General features: G+C 35.3%; 1 long non-coding RNA gene across 1 annotated transcript; it reads right to left on the bottom strand.

Annotated features, from left to right (window-relative positions):
* Positions 1–1330: 1330 nt before the first annotated feature.
* LOC115502243 lies at positions 1331–21610 on the bottom strand. Its single transcript, XR_003965025.1, has 3 exons — positions 21531–21610; positions 7751–7760; positions 1331–1340 (listed from the first exon to the last, which is right to left on the bottom strand). It is a non-coding gene; the product is annotated as an uncharacterized LOC115502243 (long non-coding RNA).
* Positions 21611–21861: the final 251 nt, after the last annotated feature.

The raw sequence follows: 21861 nt of genomic DNA, 5'->3' as shown, positions 1-21861 counted from the left end.
GCACTTTATGTATGTAAAGCTTAATAAAGTAATTTCCAGAAACCCATAATATGTAAGAATAAACAGAAATCTTAATAGTAATCAATAACAATCAAAAGACAAAAATTAGATTAGTATCATAAATCAGAATGATTAAGAAAAATTTTCACATAGTCTAATTGTCTCAGAGAATAACAGTGTGCAATAAAATGAGGTCAGAAACCTAGAAGGAAATCAAAGAGGACCACATTTTTTTGAGAACCTTGATAATCCAGTTAAGTCAGGTTCTATAAATCAGGCAATGAAAAAATTTCAAAGGTTTATAAAAACACAAGTGACATGGCCAGTATGGATCTTGCATAAAAATGGAGTATCTTGAGTTCAAGAAGTAGACAAGAGTTGAGACCAAAGAGAAGGAAGTCATTACAGGCTTTTTAAAGTATCTAAATGAGAAGGAGTAAAGGATTAATTCCATAGTGGAGCAATGCAAATCAAGAGAAAAAGACAGATTTGAGAGATGATATGAAGATAGAATTGAGAGGTTTTGGCAACTGATTACCCATTGGCTATCAGCCACATCCTAATTCTGTAAGAAAAAATATAATTGTGAAATACTAAATAGCAAAGCTATTAAAATCCCTACCTTCATTGAAGATACATGTTAGAGCCAAATGTATTCTTGAGGAAGATTATAAGATAATTTTAGGAATGCATTTACTTCATTAGGCTTTATCTACATTTTTTATGCAGATGATTCACTCAAGTGTTCCACATTTCTATCAAGAGTTTCCCAAATGTTTTTCAAACATTTAAAGCTGGACACTTTGCTCATATTTTAAACTCAAGAATCCCAAAATTTAGTTTTTCAGCACCCAACAATCTGCTCAGTGGATAATGCTCTCTAGCCCAATGAATTTTTTCACTGTAAATGAAACCATTTACATGTGTGCTTCCCACACGTGAACAAAACCAAGTAACAAAACTTCCAGTCATCAGTGATGAAAACTTGAGTGCTCTCTTAGACTTAACCCTCTACCTTCTCAAGAACTTTTAAGGGGCTGAGATTTTACCCTACTTTTAAGCTAACAGAAGACATGTTTCATGGTAACTTTGATAACAACAGAGGACAAGACTTCTTATCATTACTCACATCACAGCAAGCAGCATGAGCTTTATGTCCATTTTGGTCACCCATGCCCTCCAAATACAACAGAGATGACATGGAGTGACCCAGTTGGTAGCTGTATACACAGTAAATCTGTGTCATGGCTGAGCAATTCCAAACTGAGGAAATCCTAGTGTTTCAAGGAACTATTAGAAAACCTTGCTCTAAATCTGTGTCACGGCTGAGGAATTCCAAACTGAGGAAATCCTAGGAACTATTAGAAATCAAGGAAACTATTAGAAAACCTTACTCATCTTTGCATATAAAGAAGATACTATCTTCATTATCATGGTCAGGGATCAAATCTTTCCTCTGTCCTGGAGGGGGAGAGTATTTCTATTTTCTAAGGTTGCTTGCTTTACAAGCATCATAGTAAAGACAGTCCAGAACAAAAGCCGACCCAAGACATGCAGAAATGTCATGAAGAATTGTTTCCCAACACTACTTATCTGCCATGTCTGGTTTCTAATCCTTTCAATTAGCTTAAAAAATATAATTTCCTAATTAAGAAGGAAAGGATTAAGGGAAATATGGCAAGAGAAGATGAAGAGGTTCATAGAGAATATCAGCTACATGCTTTTGAATTTTATTCCAGCCTTAAGAATCAGCCTAAATGTGATCTTATATATCCCAACTTAATGATAAAATACCTCTTTGCTTGTTAAAACTTGTGGCTTGGTGAATTGAGTGATATCCAGCTCACTTATGGGCTATTAAGAATGCAGATTTCGTTGGTGTTCTATATATAGGCATTTAGTTTCTACCAGGGCCCAGATATGAACTACTGGCCAAAAGCTTTACATAGAAGTAAACATTGATCATAACTTGCAGGAACATAGTAGCACATTGTAGCACAGTGCTATTAAACAATGAATCTTAAGACTAATATCCTTGTTCTGATTCCATTCATTGTAGGAGTATCCAAGCCATTCAGTATAGCATGCTTAATACTACTGAATGCACTGGTTTGAGCAACACAAATACCTAATTCACTTTTACATTTCTTATTATAAATGAACAAACTGAAGTCCTGATTTTGTTTCTCTGTTTAGGTTTTTCTGACCTTTGACAGTACATTAGCTTCCCTGAATACAATTACTTCTAAGCACACTAATATTATAGAGTATCTGAATCTTGACACCTGAGAGTCCATATCCGTAAAGTGAAGACTTCGCAAGGTGAACACAACTTACGGACTGAAAGGATGAAAAGTCAGATCTCTCTAGGAGACATACCACTTGGCCTTACCACAGGTGCTTTTCCTCTCACTGCATGCGGTCTTCAGTATGGAACAACCTTCATTTTGCTGCCTTTTAAGGTTCAGCTTAAGAATAAATCAATTAAATCATCCTTCATATTCAAAGTCAGTATTAACAGCATGACTCTGTATTGGCTTAGCACTTTATGTTTACATCTATTTCTCTGTTTATATTATAGCCAGTTTTAGTTAAGAACTATGCCATATTCAGATGCATCATCCAAACAGCATCTTGAAGAGTGCTCTGTAAATAAAAGTATTTTCAAAAACATACATTGAATCAATTCGAAAATAATTCAAGCTCCACTATTAAATCTTGACTCATGTAAAATTGTAGAGAAACATGAGATCAGGCATGTTCCCATTAATATGTATTATTCTTACCAATAAAAAAGGAAAAAAAAATAAAATACATACTAAATGTATAAATCCCAAACAGGCAACTCATATATGCACAGAAAAAGTTATAAAATATGGAAACCTCAATTTAAGTTTAATTATAAATAATAAAGCACTGCTTTCACCTAAGTATTGGCAAACAGGAAAAAAAGACTCTTAATACCTTGACTGGGGGAAATAGACATGCATGTGAGAAGATATATATACTGTTTGATAAGCATACAATTTACCATAATCTTTCTGGATAGAGATTGCACAATATGTACGAAAAGCATTAAAATATGTATACATAATAATTATACTTCCGTGGGTTTACCTAATTGAATTGAGTACAAAAGTATGCTTATAGATTTTCAACACAGCATGCTATATCCTTTTCTCATATAACATTAGAGCATGAACATTTTCCATCTCAATAAGATATTCTTCTTACAAATATATTTATTAAAAGCTACATAATACTATTTCATATTGGAATACCATACTTTATTTAGCCACTCAAGTATTGAATATCCAAATTATTTCTGCAATTTTATCATTATAAATAATATTGAAATGGATATCTTTCTTTGCATTTTTCTTTAGGCTAGAGTCTTAGAAAAGAATCACTGGGTAAGAGTGAGTGCACTTAAAATACTGATGCATATTTCCATTACCTTTCAGTGTTACAAATTAACTTTAAGTGTTACACTTCCATTAGTAGTATGTATGAAACTATCTTACCATGACTTCATTAACATTATACCATTCTTTTAAATGTTTACTTATTTTTGAAAGAGAGAGAGAGTGTGTGCATGAGAGGGGCAGAGAGAGGGAGACTGACAATCCCAAGCAAACTCCGTGCTGTCAGCGCAGGGCCCAACACAGGGTTCGAACCCACAAACCATGAGATCGTGACCTGAGCCAAAATCAAGAGTTGGTCACTTAACTGGCTGAGCCACCCAAATGCCCCTAGCATTATTATATTTTAAGCACATTTTTAATTCAGCAGACATTTTTAAATCTTACTATTGCTTTTTATTTTCTGTTGTTCATTTTAATCTTTTACTGCATTTGTGGCAAATTTTCATGTATTTATTGGTAATATGTATTTCTATTTTTACAATGTTTCTGTTCATTGTCTTTACGGTGTCTACATTGGTCCTTAATGGGTTTTGTCTTATTGATTTGTATGAACTTTATATATTAAAAATGTCAACTTTTGAAGCACACTGCTTTATAACTTTATGTAATTACAACTACATATCTTTTCCTCTTTGAGACAGAAAAAAGGATTCCATATTTTAAAAATACTGTTCACAGATTAAGTATTCATCTATATTGCTGTTTGTTGCTTTACATTCAGTTACTTAATATTAACTTGAAATATACTATTTTCATGAGAGAGGCATGATTCCAAATATTTTTCCAATTTTCCTAATGTCATTTATTTTAAAAACCCTATTCCTTCCATTTCTAGCTAATGTACAGCTCTTATATCAATTTCTTATTCCTCCTTCTATTACAAATTACTTTCCTATACACTTCCATTCTATTGTCAATCTGTCCTTATAAAAGTTCAATAAAATGCCTCATTATTTTCTTCTTTTTAATATTTTATGTATCTGGTAGTATAAACATTTCTTTATTGCACCTCCTTTTCAAAATAGGCACAGAGTTCTCTTAATTCTTTAAATAATCACTTTGGCTACAGTCCATAGTATCTCTTGGGAAGGAATATTAACCTAAAATACCATGAAATTCCCAGATGCTATGTTTTTAGGTATGAAAACATAATTCTTCCCTCAGGATCAGTCTTTAAATCAAAAAGCCATCTGTGTCTGGTATGGGAGGTTTGTTTAAAGATACTGTAATGAATAATGTCTGAGGCTGTAGGAAAGGAGATAGAGTGATTTAGAAAAAAATTTATCAGGTTGGAGTTAATGTCCCCTCAAGTGCCTCCTACAATAATGAGAGATGAAAGATAAAGTTTCTCAGACAGCAAAATACTAAGGACTAATAGACAGTATATACAATAAGAGTTGTTAATAACAAGGTTTAATAGCCTTCAGTGGACTCTGAAGAGCTGACTTTGCTAGAGGTTTGGAAACACTGGAGTCTTCAAAACTGAGACATATCAAGGGCTTAACTCTAACTACCAACCTTACTCATTCACTAAGCAAGGATCTGCTTCCTGAGATGAGACTAACCTCTTTGGAGAAAAGTGGAGGAAAGAGCTATAAATTCTGTAGACTCATACAAGTGTGAAGACAGCTCACCTCCTAAGGTTAAAGGCATTCTAGCCTGAAGCTCAGAAGTTCACAACTGGATTGAACGTCAATCATGTTTTGTTTTGTTTTTGGAAAAATTCTGCTGAGATGAACTATAAAAATAAACACAAATGGGATTTATGATAGTTTTTAGGAGATGCCTTAGGCCAACTTTCAGGATCAATGAATTTGCTTCTGACTTTAATGCTTAGAATGACTCCTTTATATACCTCGGAGAAAATAGCTTGTCTAATGTTATCCTTTTGGAACATAAAGTAAGTGGAATTTTCTTCATCAAAACAAAGTGTTTATTATTAGAATCAAGTTAAAGTTATTGATTCTTCTCCACAAAGTTGTTATAAATCCGAAGATAGTACTGAACTGCATAGGTCACAAAGGACTTCTTTTTTGAAATATCATATATCTATTTCTCCATTGGAGCCTAATTTGTAGAAATAATCTTCAGGTGTCAAGACGCAATGACAGAAGCTATACAATCTATCAAAGTGATAGTAAATGGGAGGGCTTTAGAAGCACCCAAAGGAGAGCAAATCACAAATGCCACAATCTATTTTTACTTGATAAAATATTCCTAAAATCATCTCTTATTAAATAAAAAGAGTATATTTAAAAAATAATTTTAGGAGGATTGAATTAAAATTAAATTCCTTCATATATAATCACTGATGCACATATATATAACCCTCAATACTTTTCAGTTGGTGTATATTAATGTGAAAACCAAATATATTGTTCTAAATATCACATAAGTATACATTTGGTAGAGAATGAACTTCATACTGTTTACATAATAATGAATCACAGGCAAAAGATATCAATGATACATACATAAATCTATTCACTTAGAGGAAATTACTAATACCGCATAATAGAAAACTAGGAAAATCCCAGAATGTCACTCCAAGTGAAATGTATTTATTTACTCTTTCCTTTAATAAGCATACATTGTGTACCCAGTATGTTCCCAGGTACTGAGCTGGTCATGCGGATAAAGATGCATATGAAACAGTTTTGGATTTTATTGTGACACAGCTTAAAAAAAAAAAAAAAACTCACAAACCAAGCTAATTACAGTCAAGTTTACACTACTAAGAACTAAGATTCTTTTTTCAAAAACACTGGGAAAATTTATTTTCTTATAAAAGTAAAGTCTTTCTTGGAAAACTTAAAATCATGGTATTGAAAACTGGTAGTAACACAAAGGGTCACTTCACAGAGGAAGAAATTGAATGCTTACTTGATGGCCTAGAGGTCATGAAACCAGAAAGTAGCCAAGCCAGGTCTATAGTTATGTCCTTTCAACTATTCTTTCTGCTGGATCCGAAGGTCCACTCGGTACAGCATACACAGTTGTTTCCCACTATTGCGCAGAGGCTCACTCATGAACCTTTTAGAGGTATGGCGCTAAACTTTTGTTAACACTTAGAATTTAACTTTACTAATATTGAAAAAATATACTGCCATAGTTCAATACAAGTAAGAATAATAAACAAACCAATACTTAATGTAGAAAAGCATGTTAAATGTAGAAGGGGATACAAATTTCCGTGAATAAAAAAAGTAAACAACAGGTATAGGGGAATCATTTGCAGTCTCTTGTTAGCAGACTTTATCTTGTAAACTAAGTAAGAGAATTCTGAGTGGAACATTTTATGCCATCACAATATTTCTAACAAGAACAAAAACTAAGGGCAGAAAGAGAATAAGACATTTCCACTATGATTTTTAAAAAGTGACCAAAACAGTCCTTCAACCACCATCCATAACTCACCTCCAACCTACATAAAAAGATTATTTAAAATTGACAAAATAAATCAGGGAATTCATAGCAGCAAGGTATCAACCCAAAAAGAATATGGTGGTATTTTCCTTTATCCTACATGAAGAGGATTATTTCCTACCAGACTCAAGTAAGGAGACTCCAAGCAAATTACTCATAGAGGCTGAGGGCCCTACAAGAAGGAACACCTTGCATATTTTTCCTAGGGCATAAGTAAAAATATAAATCTTCATTCCTGGAGATGTGTGAATGCAGGTGGAAGACCAAAACATTCTATAATGGAAAAAAGAGGCATCATTATGGTAAACTGAATTATTATTATTTGCTTGACAAGGATATATTAATTTCCTGCGAGACAAGTTAACAATATGGAAGATAGCAATGCTGGATCATCTAGAAAGTAACCACTTCTAAATTGTGTCCTATTACAGGCAGAGAAGTGGTAAGAGACACAAGTATATAAAGCTGGAAGCAAGAATGTAAGTCTTCCCCTAAAATTTAGGACTGTACGTTGCCTCTGCTTATACTGCACGGTGCAAAGTTCCCCATGGGGAGCATAGGAAGATCACTTAGGCCTCACACAAGGATCCACGTTTAGACATCTATCAGACTGATGGTTGCAGTAGATACCACCTTAACAAGATCTTCACCCTTTTCTGCTAATAGCCAATGCCCAAAACTAAAGGGGAAATGGAGGCATACACTGGACTGCACGAGATTGATGTTTTCATACAGATTAGGCCAGAGATTTTAACAGCTGGAAGTATGTCATAATTATCAAAGTAAGTTATTCTTATAATCCAAGGTCACCAAAACCTTACAGAGTATGTCTGATATCTTGCCAAAAGAAAAGGAATACTTGATATACAAACTTAAGTCTTTTTCTTACTATTTTTAACCAAAATGAAACTGTTCAATTAATGAGACATACTAATATCTTTACGCAGCTATCAAGATTTTTCCTGACATTTTTATTTTTTTAAGTTTATTTATTTATTTAGAGAAAAAGAGAGCGAGAGAAAGCACACGCAATCTCACGCACACGAGTGGGGGAGGGCAGAAAGAAAAGGAGAGAGAGAGAATCCCAAGCAGGCTCTGTGCTGTTCACTTGGAGCCCAATGTGGGACTTTAACTCACAAACTGCAAGATCATGACCTGAGCTGAAATCAAGAGTCAGACACTTAACCAACTAAGCCTCCCAGGTACCCCTTCCTGGCATATTTAAATATGAAATTTTCTATTATTTGTAGCATAGAAAACCTACGCATATAAGCAAGATTATACACGCTTTCTGAGAAGAGAGGTATCAAAAAGTTTTCCATTTTCATTCTCAAAACAAGCAGCTAACAATTTAAATGAGTGGCTAGAGCCCAACATGTAGAACCAACAGGCAAGTACAAAATTAGTAGCCCAAAATGCCATCACCAAAATGCCATCTCTAGACTGCTAAAATTTTTATTGAACTCCTGTTTACATCCTTGTTATGCTCATGTTTTCCTTTCTAACAGTTCTCTTGAAAATGTCCAAAAAACAATATATTTATCAAACTACTAAGGTACAAAAACACAATTTTATTCTAAATACTAGAACAAAAAATATTATAATTTACAAGAGGATCAAGTCCTAAAATACTTACAAAATATGTGTGAAAGACCTCTACACTAATAAAGTAGATTTTATTTTCCCAAATGAATGCAATAATGTATCTGACACTACAAGCACTTCTTACAATGTGATTTAGACCACTCCTTCCACCAAAGGAGAATCTGTGCTTCCTTCCTACAGGCAGTGAAACTTCCTAATAGATTATGACAAAACTTCTCTAATAGAATATGATAAAAATGATGGCATGTGACTTTCATAGATAGGTCATAAAAAGGCATCAACTTTGACCTAGCTCTCACTTGAAACTCAGCCACAAGTTAGTGAGGAATCCCACAGTACACAGACAGGATGTGTGCCAGTGCTCTGGCTGACAGCCACAGATGACATCAAGGTGACTGCTAGTACCAACTGCAAGATCTATAGTGATGAGCCTTCAAATGATTCCATCCTCCTGCCTTTAAGATACCACAGCTCATACTGAGTGGAATACTGATAAACTCTCCCCTCTAAGCCTTGCTCAAATTGCACATTCATGAACAAAATAAAGTCTGCTTTAAAACTTCAAACTCTGAGGTTTTTATACAGCATTAGAATAAGTGAACAATCTGAACAATTGAAAAATATACATTGATAAGACAAAGGAAGGGTTCTAAATAACCTGAAAAGACAATATTCATAAAATTGAAGTTTCGATTGTGGCTAATAGATTAATTATTCTGAAAATTACTATATAGATTCAATGCTATCCCAATCAAAATTTCAGCAATTTTTGGGGGGATGTCTAGGTGGCTTAGTCAGTTAAGCGTCTGACTATTCATTTCAGCTCAGGTCATGATCCCAGGGCCGTGGGATACAGCCCTGCATCAGGGTCCACGGGAGTGTGGAGTCTGCTTAAGATTCATATTCTCTCTCTCTCTCTCTCTCTCTCCCTCCCTCCCTCCCTCCCCCCCCACTCTCCCCCTCCTCTTGCTTGCATTCTCTCTCACTCTCTAAAAAAAACAAAATTAATTAAAAAAAAATTTTTTTTTAAGTTTATTTATTTCTGAGACAGAGAGAGACAGAGCATGAGCGGGGGAGGAGCAGAGAGAGAGGGAGACATAGAATCAGAAGCAGGCTCCAGGCTCTGAGCTGTCAGCACAGAGCCCGACGCAGGGCCCAAACCCACAGACCGCGAGATCATGACCTGAGTTGAAGTCAGTCACTCAACCGACTGAGCCACCCAGGCACCCCAATTTTTTCAAAAAAATTGACAGACTCTTTCTAAAATTATATGTAGATAAAATTAGTAGAAAGCCAAAAATAATTTTGCAAAAGAACAAAGTTGGACTTATAGTATCTAATTTCAAAAGTTAACTTCAAATTTGTAATATTCAAAACATTCATATCCGGGTAAGGATAGATATCTACATAAAAAGAACATTACTGAGTCCCAAAATAGACAGACACAAAAACATCTATTCATTTTGGTCAAAGATGTCAATGTAGTTCTATGGGGAAAGGACAATTCCTTTCAAAAATGTACCATTAAAATGAGTAGGTATTCATAAGAAAACACCAAGCAAAAAAATTATATTTAAACAGACAATAGACCTAAATATAAAAGCTAAATTACCTAAACATCTAAAAGAAAATATGAGAAATCACCTTCACAACCTTAGGGTAGACAAAATACACTAACAGTAAAAAAAAGAAAAATTGATCGATTGGATAGCCTCAAATTTAAAAATTTCTGCTCTTTAAATACACCACTGTAAGAATGTAAAAGAAAGCCACACACTATGACAAAACATGTATATTGTTTGTGAGAAGGTCATAACCACTCTGTGAATTTCTTTCTTATAAATGTAAACATAAACTTAGTACATATGACCCACTAGTTCTATCCCTACTTATTTACCCAAGAGAAAGAAATGTTTATGTATATACAAAAACTTGTAAATGAATATTCACAGCAGCTTTATTCATAATAGCCCCAAACTGGAAACAACCCAATTCAAAAGGTGAATGGATAAACTGGTCTATTCATATAAAGAGAGACTACAGAACAACAGAATGGAATATTAATGCATATAATACCATAGATGGATATCAAAAATACTGTTGAGTAAAGGAAGTCACACATCGTATGAATCCATTTATTTGTAATTCCAGAACAAGTAAAACTAAGTGACCAAAAAAACAGATCACTGGTTGCTTGGCACTGGGGATAAAAAAGGATGACAAAAAATGAACACAAGGGGACTTTGGGGATGATGGAAAGGTATGTAAAGTATTGTTCACAGGGGCCACACAGTCATATAACGTGTCAAAACTTATTCAGCTATACATATATAATCTATGCATTTCATTCTATGTAAATTGTACTTTGGGAAAATCTGATGAGAAAAAATACACCTGGTGACAACACTAAACTATTAACACCTTGCAGTGTGTTTACAAAATGCCTGGAGAAGTGACATGTGACACTCTGAGTATACTATTTAACCCTAACAAATCGTGATGACATTATCTCCTTGTTCTAGAATATCCTACTATCCTGTGACCCAATTTTAGCTTTGTGGATGTGATTAATTAGCTTCATTACAAATGAAGAGGTTTTAAGCAAGCAAACTGCTGCATACTAATTGCTGATTTCTAAATGAGGTTTACCTGCTTGTCCACATAATGTCTAAATGAGATGAAAACTGTATGGATAATTCTATTACTATTTTTTTGTGTGTGCATGTGTCTACAAGTCTCACAGCCTGTTTGATGAACTAAAAAACTGAACCTTTTTGGAGGTTTTTATCTAATCAGGATATTTACTTTCTTACAGAATCCCAACAAAATTGCAGTGTGTTTGAATCTCATTATATAGATTCTTCTTTCTAAAATATATATAAAATCAAAATACCTCACACATACTTCAAAACTATTGATAATTCATTACATAAAGAAACAGTAACAAACACACAAAATGAGATAACAATAATAAACATTACTTCTTTGGCTTGCTATGTGTCAGGCACAATATTAAGACTACATTTATTCACTGATGTAATCATTATAATAACACCTTGAAAAACTTATCAGCAGCAGAAGCAGCATTATTACTTACAAGTTGTGTGAATGGGGACATAAATGCTGATTATATTTAATAACACCATGTACAGTATTTTTAGTGATTAAGAACCAAATCAATACAGTAATTATGTTTTGACTTTTTAAATCTGACGTACGGATTTTTAAGAATAATCCTCTGAGACACAAAATTGATAACTGTTAATTCTGTAAGAAGATAAAAAAAAGATATTTATGTCATATTTACTTGGGTTAACTAACCATGTAGCTTATCAGATTTAAAAGTCAAATCATCAACATGGCACTTTTATGGTCTGTCTCCTAAAATTCCACATTCAGCTGCTTTTATCCCTGAGGAAACATGGAGTTTATTAGTTCTGTACTTCTGCTCACAGGGGAAACAACATTCACCTGGAAAGCTTCCCCAGCAGGGCAAAGGAGCTATATATAATGCTTTCATTTATACATTAGTTCAGAGACACTGCATTCCATATAGTTTTAGTAGAACTCCTACACCAGGCATAAGAAAATTAGCCTAAACATATGCCAAATAAAAATATGTAAATGACAGATTGAAAACATTTCAGACTGCAACAGCCTTTAACGTTCTGGCATACTTTCTATGATTCATATAGCATCACTATAATACTGAGAAACAATTTTTGAAAATATTTGGCAACTTTTACTTCAGGATTATGATCTTACAGTTCATGGCTTTGAGCCCTGCATCAGGCTCTGTGCTGACAGCTCAGAGCCTGGAGCCTGCTTCAAGTTCTGTGTCTCCATCTCTCTCCCCACCAGCAACCCCCCCACCCCCACTGCCAGCTTCCACTTTGTTTCTCTCTCAAAAATAAATAAACATAAAAAAAAATAGAATATAGAATCCAGAAACAGGAACATATAAATATATCAGTTTCATGTCTGATTAACACACAAAAGATATTCAATAAAGGTATGTCTTTTCAACAAATAATGTTGGACCAGTTGTACATAATTTGCACAAAATGTATCTCAAACTATCCTTACATTTTATATTAAGATTAACTCGAAAAGAATCACAGATCTAAACCTAACACAGAAAACTAAAACTTTTAGAAAAAATCATTTAAGAAAATCTTCATGATTAGGTGAAGAGTTCTTCAATATAACACAAAGCAAAAAGAATATTGATAAACAGAATGTCATCAAACTTAAAAGTTTTGTTCTGTGAAATACCCTGTTTAGAGGAAAAATAAGCATCAAACTGGAAGAACATGTTTACAAAGAACTCATATCCAGTGTACATCACAAGTGGTCAAAATACAACAATAAGAAAGCAAACAATCAATTATAAACTGTGAAAAAGACATGAAAAACTTCACCAAAGAAAATACAAAATGCCAAGTAAGGTGATAAAAATATGTTTAACATGATTAGCCAGTAGTGTAATGCAAATTAAAACCACAATGAGATACTACTATACACCCTATGAGAATGGTGTATAAAGTGACATAAAATACTGACAAATCAAGTGCTGGTGAAAACACAAACTAAATAGGATCCCATATATTGTTGGTGGGGATGAAAATATTACAGGCACTGCAGAAAACAGTTTATCTTTTTCTCATTCAGTTAGACATACCCATACTATATAACCCAGCAATCCATCTTTTAAATATTTACCCCCCAAAAATGAAAACTTACTATATTAGTCTGCCACGGCTACCACAATAAAATACAAAGATTGAGGGGCTTGAGGTGCCTGGGTGGCTCTGTCTGTTAAGCATCCAACTTCAGCTCAGGTCATGGTCTCATGCATTGTGAGTCTGAGCCCTGCATAGGGCTCTCTGCTGTCAGTGAGGAGACTGCTTCAGATCCTCTGTCCACCTCTCTCTCTGCCCCTCCCCTGCTTGTGCTCTCTCTCCCTCAAAAATAAGTAAACATGAAAAAAAAAAAAAAAAGACTGAGGGATTCAAGCAAGATAAATTTATTTCATCACAGTTTTGGAAGCTGAAGTCCACGATCAAGGTACTAATAGGGTTGATTTCTGGTGAGATCTCTCATCTTGCTTTATATACAACCCCTTTCTCATTTTATCCTCACATGGCTTTTTCTTCATATATATGTGCATGGATAGAGGGAGTTCTGTTGTCTCTTCCTCTTCTCTTAGAAACATTATTCCTATTGGAGTAGGGCACTACCCTTATAACCTTATTTAACCTTAATTACCTCCTTAAAGGCCCCATGTTCAAATACAGTCATGTTGGAGATTAAGATTTCAACATCTGAATTCAGGGAACACGATTCATTTTGTAACATTCTACCCTCTGACCCCCAAAATTTATGCCCATATTACATTCAAAATACATTCATCCATACTAACAGCTCCAAAAGACATAACCCATTCCAGCATCAATTCCAAGTCCAAAATGTCATCTAAATATATCTAAATCAGATAAGGGTAAGACTCAGGTTATGATTCATCCTGAAGCAAAATTCCTCTCCAATCATGAATCTGTTGAAACAACAGGTTACGTATTTACACATTACAATGGTGAGACAAGTACAGTATAGACATTCCCATTCCAAAAGGGAAAAATGGGCAAAATAGGTGTTAAGCACCAAGGAAGTCTAAATCCTAGCAAGGCAAATTCCATTACGTCTTAAGACTTAAGAATAATCCTCTTCAGCTCAATACTCCGCCCCCTCGTACAACTGGGATGTCAGTATTACTCTCTCGGCTCTAGGTGGTGGCCTATCCCCTTGGCTCTGCAAGATGACCTTTCCCCTAAGGCATTGCATGGAGGCATCTTGGTCTGCTGACACCAAGAAGGCAATTTCTTTTGGATGTAATATGATGAATATTATAATTTTTAGAGTATCAGAAATCCTCTTAATGGAAGAACATACATGTTTTGGAAAATACCTTAAATATCTGTCTGACTTGAGTGATCAAAATGGAAAAGAAAGGGGATCTAAGGAACTTGTTAGTGTACAAAAAAGGTAAGTTGTTTTGACATGAAGCAAAAAATTAATTAATTAATTAATTAATTAATGGATATTGGAGGAGAAGAAAGGAAGAAAAGACAGAGGAGCTTTGGGACTAAAGCTACTGTTAAAAATATGCCAAAATCTAAAGGAATTTTAATAGTAATCAGGTGAAAGTTATGTTCTTATAGTATAAATTTCTTTGCAGTCCACTCATTTCCTTAGAAAAATCTGCTAATATCAAATGCTTTATGGGGAGAGTATTTTGGTGAGGAAGGTAATGAGTTTCACTTTAGACTCAACCTGGCTTGAAAGAGAAACAACAGTCACAAGATTGAAAACAACCCTCTCCCTGGACAACCAGTAAGTTGTTGGAACCAGAAGTGACCACGAAAAAGAAATCATAGTTCAGACGGTAAGCTCAAAGAAGTTCTGGCTGGGAAGGAAAAATTAAGAATTACTGAGGTTAAATATAAATCCATAGAAACTACTCAACCAAAACAAACAAAAAGAAAAACAATTGAATAAAAAGTAATAAAACCTCAGAAATCGATGGGAGAACATAAAAAAGGCAAAGAGAGTTCAAAAATGAAAAGGAGATGGGGCGCCTGGCTGGCTCAGTAGGTTGCACGTCCAACTTTGGCTCAGGTCATGATCTCACAGTTCGTGGGTTCGAGCCCCGCGTCTGGCTCTGTGCTGACAGCTCAGAGCCTGAAGCCTGCTTCCCATTCTGTGTCTCCCTCTCTCTCTGCCCCTCCCCCACTCACACTCTGCCTCTCTCTCCTTCAAAAATAAACATTAAAAAAAACTTAAAAAAAATGAAAATGAGAAAAGAATGCAAAAAAAAAGATCTGAAGAAATGATGTTTGCAAGTTCCCTAAAGTTATGAAATAAACTTTAGCATATAAATTCAAGAGACTCAACTTATACCAAAGAAAAGAACCACAAAGGAAACCATAGTTAGGCTCATCAATATCCAACTTCTGAAAACCAATGATAAAACAAATCTTGAAAACAACAAAAAATAGTATCTTTTATAGGGCATGTGGTTTTTAAAATGTTCACAAATTTGGGTTTTTTTTCTAAATGTTTATTTATTTCTGAGAGAGACAGAAACAGAGTGCAAGTAGGGGAGGGGCAGAGAGAGAGGGAGACACAGAATCCGAAGCAGGCTCCAGTCACGGAGCTGTCAGCACAGAGCCTGACACAGGGCTCAAAATCACAAACCATGAGATAGTGACCTGAGCCAAAGTGAGATGCTCAACAAACTGAGCCACCCAGTTGCCCCACACATTTTTTTAATATCCTTCCCCTTAAGGAATAGAAAGAACTAACTGTCTCCTCTTCAGTGTGGACTGCACTCAGGAACTCCTAAGGGACAGAATAAAGTGGAGGTGATAACGTGTAACTTCAGACATTACGTCTAAAGGGACTGTGGTTTTCTGCTCTGTCTTCACCTCTTTTTCTCTGCCTCTATCAGATCATTTGTTTTGGAAGAATCCAAGTGTCATGTCATAAAGTTACTCACTTGTGGAGAAGCCCACACAGCAAGGAGCTGAGGCTTCCCTCTAAGAGCCATCAAGGAACTGAAGCTTCCTGCCAACAGACACACGTGTGAGCTTCAACACAGATTTTCCAGCCCTAATCAAGCTTTCATATTATTGTAATCATAGCTGATCACTTGATTGCAACCTAATGAGAAACCTTCACCAGAACTACCCAGCTAAACTGCTCTAGAGTTCTGATCCTCAGAAATCTATGGAGATAATAGATGTTTGTTGTTTCAGCTACTAAATTTTGTTATAATTTGTTACATATCAATAGATCACTATTATAGACATTGGTACCTGGGAATGGGCTGCTGTCAAAAACTTTAAAATAAGGGACTGAGTAGCTATGGAATGAGGAGTAGGTGGTTGCTGGAGAATTTTGAGGCAAGTTTTTAGAAGAAACAGATTAACAGGAATGCTGAAAATTTTCACTGAAAGGGTCAGAGACAATACAAAATGAAAAGAAACCTATATAGCCCTAAAATTCTACTGGTAAGAAGCAGGCTTATACTAGCCAAGATACAGAAGCATCTTAAGTGTCAATCGACAGATAAAATAATAAAGATGATGCGGTATATCCATACTGTGCTCCATGTGGGACTCCATGTTCATCTTTGCATCACCCATTTTCTGCAGAAATACTATCAAGTCAGTTTGGAAAGAATCCCCACCTTCTAGAGCTGGTTGAATTCTTCATGCCCTACCATCTCCAGGTAATAGTTTACCATCCTGGCCTGCCTTCAAAAAGAATCTTGTTAGAAAGCCCCAGCTCCTTGACCATAAATCCTTGCTTTTCCTTGTATTAAAAGTTGAGCCCAATCTCTTCCCTCTTTCAAAACCCCCAGAGCTACAGTCCCTTAAATAAAGTCTTCCTAACACTTGAAAATAAAATAGAAGCCCTCTGGGAATTCTCAAAACTCTAGGGAAGGATTTTGGAATTCCACTGGCCAAGGAATAGAGAAGGTGGTATCATCAGGCAATCTCATCCAGGTCCCAAATGGCAGGAAGGGAGACGCCAGCTCAGTTATAGAAATAACAGTATTTTCTGTAACATGAGAACTGCTATTAAAATTATTGCTCACTTGTAGTATACATATGGTTCATTAGTTTCTAGATTTTAAATCTTATTCTTGGTTCCACTTTACATCTCCATTATAGGTTTTCCTTGTGCTACTGTGCTACTCTTTATTATTACTACTTACATCCTACTCTTTATAATTACTACTTTTAAACTGTGTTAATTGAACTGAAGTTGCATTTGTAACATGACTGGGAAGGAAAGAAACAAGAGAAAGAGGGAAGAAGGGAGGAAAGAAGGAAGAGGGTTTCAAAAATTGGCTTATTATCTTTCACATTTCTGATTTTATTGTTCTTCATCAGTTTGCCATCAACAGCTCTTTGCCATCTTGATATGTCTTGTAACATACATACTTAAAATCCTTACGATAAGTGAGTTCACATCCATCCATCTATGAAGATGACATAACTAATATTCAGTATAAGCAGAATGGAGCTTACTGATCTCTCAACACTCTACAACCCTTCTTACAAACAAAAACACATACTGACAAATGATTTGCTAGCATTTGGAGTTCACTTTTTAGTTAGGAAACCAAAAGTGCTGCTGACCAGAATAGGAATAAACTGATGGGCTTATAATCAGTAGTAACACAATCTAATCAAGGAAGGTCATTATTCTTATACTGTTCAGAAATATGTAAAGTTTATTTTTACTGTTTTCTGTCTTTCCTTTTGAAAATCTCTTCAAACTTTTGGTGTCCTGATGATTGTTTACACTGTTCCAGGGTTTTTCTCACCTCCAAATAACTAGTTGCATAGTGAATACAAATGATTAGCCCTCTCTGTGTTGTCCTTCATTGCAGACCTCATCTCCACTGGCCTTACTCTGTCTCCCTTCCCACTGATAACAAAAGTCTGTTTTTCCAAGTTCCAAGATCTCAATTCCACTCTTCTCAATTCTAAAAGAGAGAATGGAAGGAAAGGAATCTTTATAGAATTACAACAGCCTAAGTGCCTCATTTCCATCATAAAGGTAGGAAATATGTAGCATTCACAGTAATTCAAGGATAAAAGAAGCTGAAATTCACATCCATTGACCGTCTCAGGACCTAAACCATCAGGCTTTGGCAGCCAGGGTGTGGCTAGTCCCCAGAGTTATCAAGGGAAATATAATAATATTTTATAATCTGAAGGCACCTTGACTGCCAGGACTTGAAATTCTCTTCATTCAGTAGAATTTACATCATCTTTAACAAAGATTCTCTGCCTTGATTTCTTTTTGCTCAGTAATATAACATCTGCATTACTCTCCTCTGACATCCTAAGAAGGTCTCCATAAATATGCATTTTCCATTGAATTTATGATACAACCACACTGAGTGCATTCTTGACATCATGTCACTTCCTTATTCGTGCACTGACATTATAATGTTATTTACTACAAAGTCGCATTGACAGCATCTTGGGAACACTGTGACAGCATTTTAGTTGCCATGAGAATGAATACCGAAAGCACATTTGAACAAAAATCACTTGCAGAAAAAAATATATACCAAAGAGGACCTAGATATAATCATCATAGTTTTTAAAAACAATTTAACAACCTGAACACTCACTAGAAGTTTGTTCTAGTTCAGTGGCAGATGAAGAGAGCAAACGTTGCTCCTTTCAAAATATTGAAAAGAACTTTTGTCTGAAACAGAGAAGCAGAATAGAATCTAGAAAGAGTTTTTTCTGAATGCAGGATCCTTTTGTTATCCAACTATTGTTTTTTTATCAAATGACTGTATCAATAAAATGACAATCTACATTAAAATGGATATTTTAGAAGTGTATATTTAAAATATATACTTAAGTTTAAGTAGTACAGACTATCTGTAATCCAATGATTCATTTTAGATAGTTTTCATGCATCAGCTATTAGTATTACCTATTACATGTATTTTTAATTGCCTTGATAGAATATAATAGATGCCTCTAGGTAATCTTTGCAGGAAAATGAAAGGAGAAAAAATAAAATAATGACTAACATTTAATAGTGTCCGCTCAGTGCCAAATACTGCAAACGAAACATTTTTGTACCTACATGCATTTAGTCATGACAAGAATCCTGTAGGGTACGTGTAATTATAATTTTCTACCAATAAGAAATAGCTTCCAAGAGGTGAACCATTTTTTGAGGGCCCAGAGCTACTAAGTAATGGAATTAGAACTAGAACATATCTGACTCAGTGACTATGTTGCAATGCTTCTTGAAAGAAGAGAAAGGGAAAAAATGGAACCAAAAGTCTGCACATGGTGGGGTGTGCCAAGCATATCCAAAAATGCTTCTAGTTCATGAATACAGTGTTTTCATTTGCCATTCCTGCCTGCAGAGAGGCTGGTGGAAGGCAAGTGCTTCTGACATACAGCAAGGATTGATAAACCCAGTGTAAGATGTCCAGTAGGGTCATGTCTGACAAGAACTGTTGAGTAAGAATGGGCTCCTCTAGAACCACACATAGTACCACCAGGTCCTTTGAGTTTTAGGCTGCTGTTACTAGTATTCTAGCAATTAATGCAAATAATTCCATTTTATAAATTATTTAGGTTTAGGGTTTAGTGGGGTATCTAATCCCAGTTTAGGTATTAGCCATTATGTATTCAGAGATATTAAAGTCATTTCCATCCTGCATTATTACTTTAGGTGCAGCTATTTATAGCTTATTTAAAATTTAACTTCATATTTTGACTCCCTTAAACATACTTTTTGCTAAATGTTACTAGCTTGCATTAATCATATTACCAAAGTGGCAGACAAAAAAATTACCAACCCTTAAATACAGTGCTTCAAACAGATCATTAGAGCAAGGGAGCATGTAATACCTACCAAAAGCTTCATGGATGGTCTAAGAGTCAGAAAGATGTGGACATCTGGACATAGATCACCCTGAATATGTACCAGAGACAGCAGCAGCTGGACTCTCTAGTCAGGTAATTTGGGCAAATACATATAATGCTTAATAGCATTTAAATCTATTTTATTTCAGTAACTAGTTTTTGGGTTTTTTATTTGTTCGTTCATTTGTTTGTTTTGTTTTATCATTAGCCAAGATATTTGTTAGGATCTACTATCCACAGTGAGATCTTATCAAACAGCCTTCATATTTAGTTCAAGACGTCAATGAATAGTTTTCCTAAAATGTCACTGTGTCTCTGCCTAATCTTGCAAGCAGCCTTAGTAGGGACTGGTGCCACTCCAAAGTGACTTTTGCCCTGGAGAAAGAAGACGACAACCACTTGCGTATCAGTTTGGCTACAGCCCCAGAAGCTAAACTTTATAACTGACAGTGTAGAAAGAGTGCCATATGCAGTCCCAGCAAATGAACTAGGGACAGATATCCGTTCTGAATGCCAGCCCTGCTCACCAAATAAAGCCTCTCAGGAAACAAGGTAGGGGGAGCACCCTATAGATCGGCACTCCTACAGCCAAAACAACAAACTAAGGGCTGACATCTGGTTTCTCTGCAGGTCCCTCCCCCCAACAAAAGCCTTTCAAAGGACAAGGCAGCAAGATTACCCCGTAGTTCCATACCATCACAGCACTGGCAAACAGGCTGAAAGCTGGCATCTGATCTGACAGCTGGCAAGGACCAACTACAAGCCCATGAAAGCCCCAGACTGACCCCTTAACAGCATAGAAACCAAAGCCAGACCACAAGAAGCAAAGTGGGCCACTGCAGATGACTGGACTGAAGGCAAATGAAGCTCAGCCACAACAGCAGAGCATAAACAACTCACACAGAAGATACCTCTGAAGTACAGAGGTACTTTGTTCTAGTGAACAAAGGACATTGCACGACAGGACTTCCAGGGCCTCTTCTTCATAAGCCACTACTTTCAAGCAGACATAACTGAGTTTCCTAATAAACAGAAAAAAACACAGAGTTAGACAAAGTAAGGAGACAAAGGAATATGTCCCAAATGAAAGAATAGGACAAAGTGACAGTAAAAGAGCTAAATGAAATGGAGATAAACAACATGCCTAAGTAAAGAATTCAAAGTAATCATGAAGATACTTACTAGATTTCAGAAAAGGGTGGAAGACCTCAGTGAGACCCTCAACCAAGAGACAGAGTATACTTTAAAAAGTCAATCAATATGAAGAACTCAACTGAAATTAAAAATACACTAGAGGCAAATAAACAATAGACTAGAGGAAGCAAAAGAATGAATCAATGAGCTGGAAGAGTAATGGAGAGCAAACAGGCTGAACAGAAAAAAGAAAATAGAATAAAAAATGAGAATAGGTTAAAGGAACTCACTGATACCATCAAGTATAGTAACATTTGCATTATAAGGATCTCAGAAGTAGAAGACACAGAAAAGGAAGAGGAAAATTTATTTGAAGAAATAATAGCTAAAAACTTCCTTTAATCTGGGGAAGGAAACAGATATCCAGATCCAGGAGGAATAAAGAACCCCCAGTAAAATTAACCTAAGGAGGTCCATACCAGGACACATAATTAAAATAGCAAAAAGTAGTGATAAAGAGAGAATTTTAAAGCAGCAAGAGAGGAAAAAAAAATGATTTCATACAAGGGAAACCCCATAAGGCTATCAGCTGATATTTTAGAAGAAACTTTTCAGGCCAGAAAAGAGTGACATGATATACTAAGTGCTGAAAGGTAAAAACCTGTAACCAAGAATATTCTACTCAGCAAGGCTATAACTCAGAATAAAAAGAGAGATAAAGAGTTTCCCAGGCAAACAAAAGTTAAAGGAATTTATCACAATTAAACTAGCATTACAAAAAACACTAAAGGAAA

The sequence above is a fragment of the Lynx canadensis genome, chromosome A2, assembly GCF_007474595.2.
Source record: "Lynx canadensis isolate LIC74 chromosome A2, mLynCan4.pri.v2, whole genome shotgun sequence".
Lineage (NCBI taxonomy): Eukaryota > Metazoa > Chordata > Mammalia > Carnivora > Felidae > Lynx > Lynx canadensis.
The sequence above is the reverse complement of the archived record's forward strand: the minus strand, read 5'-3'. Positions and strand labels throughout refer to the sequence as shown.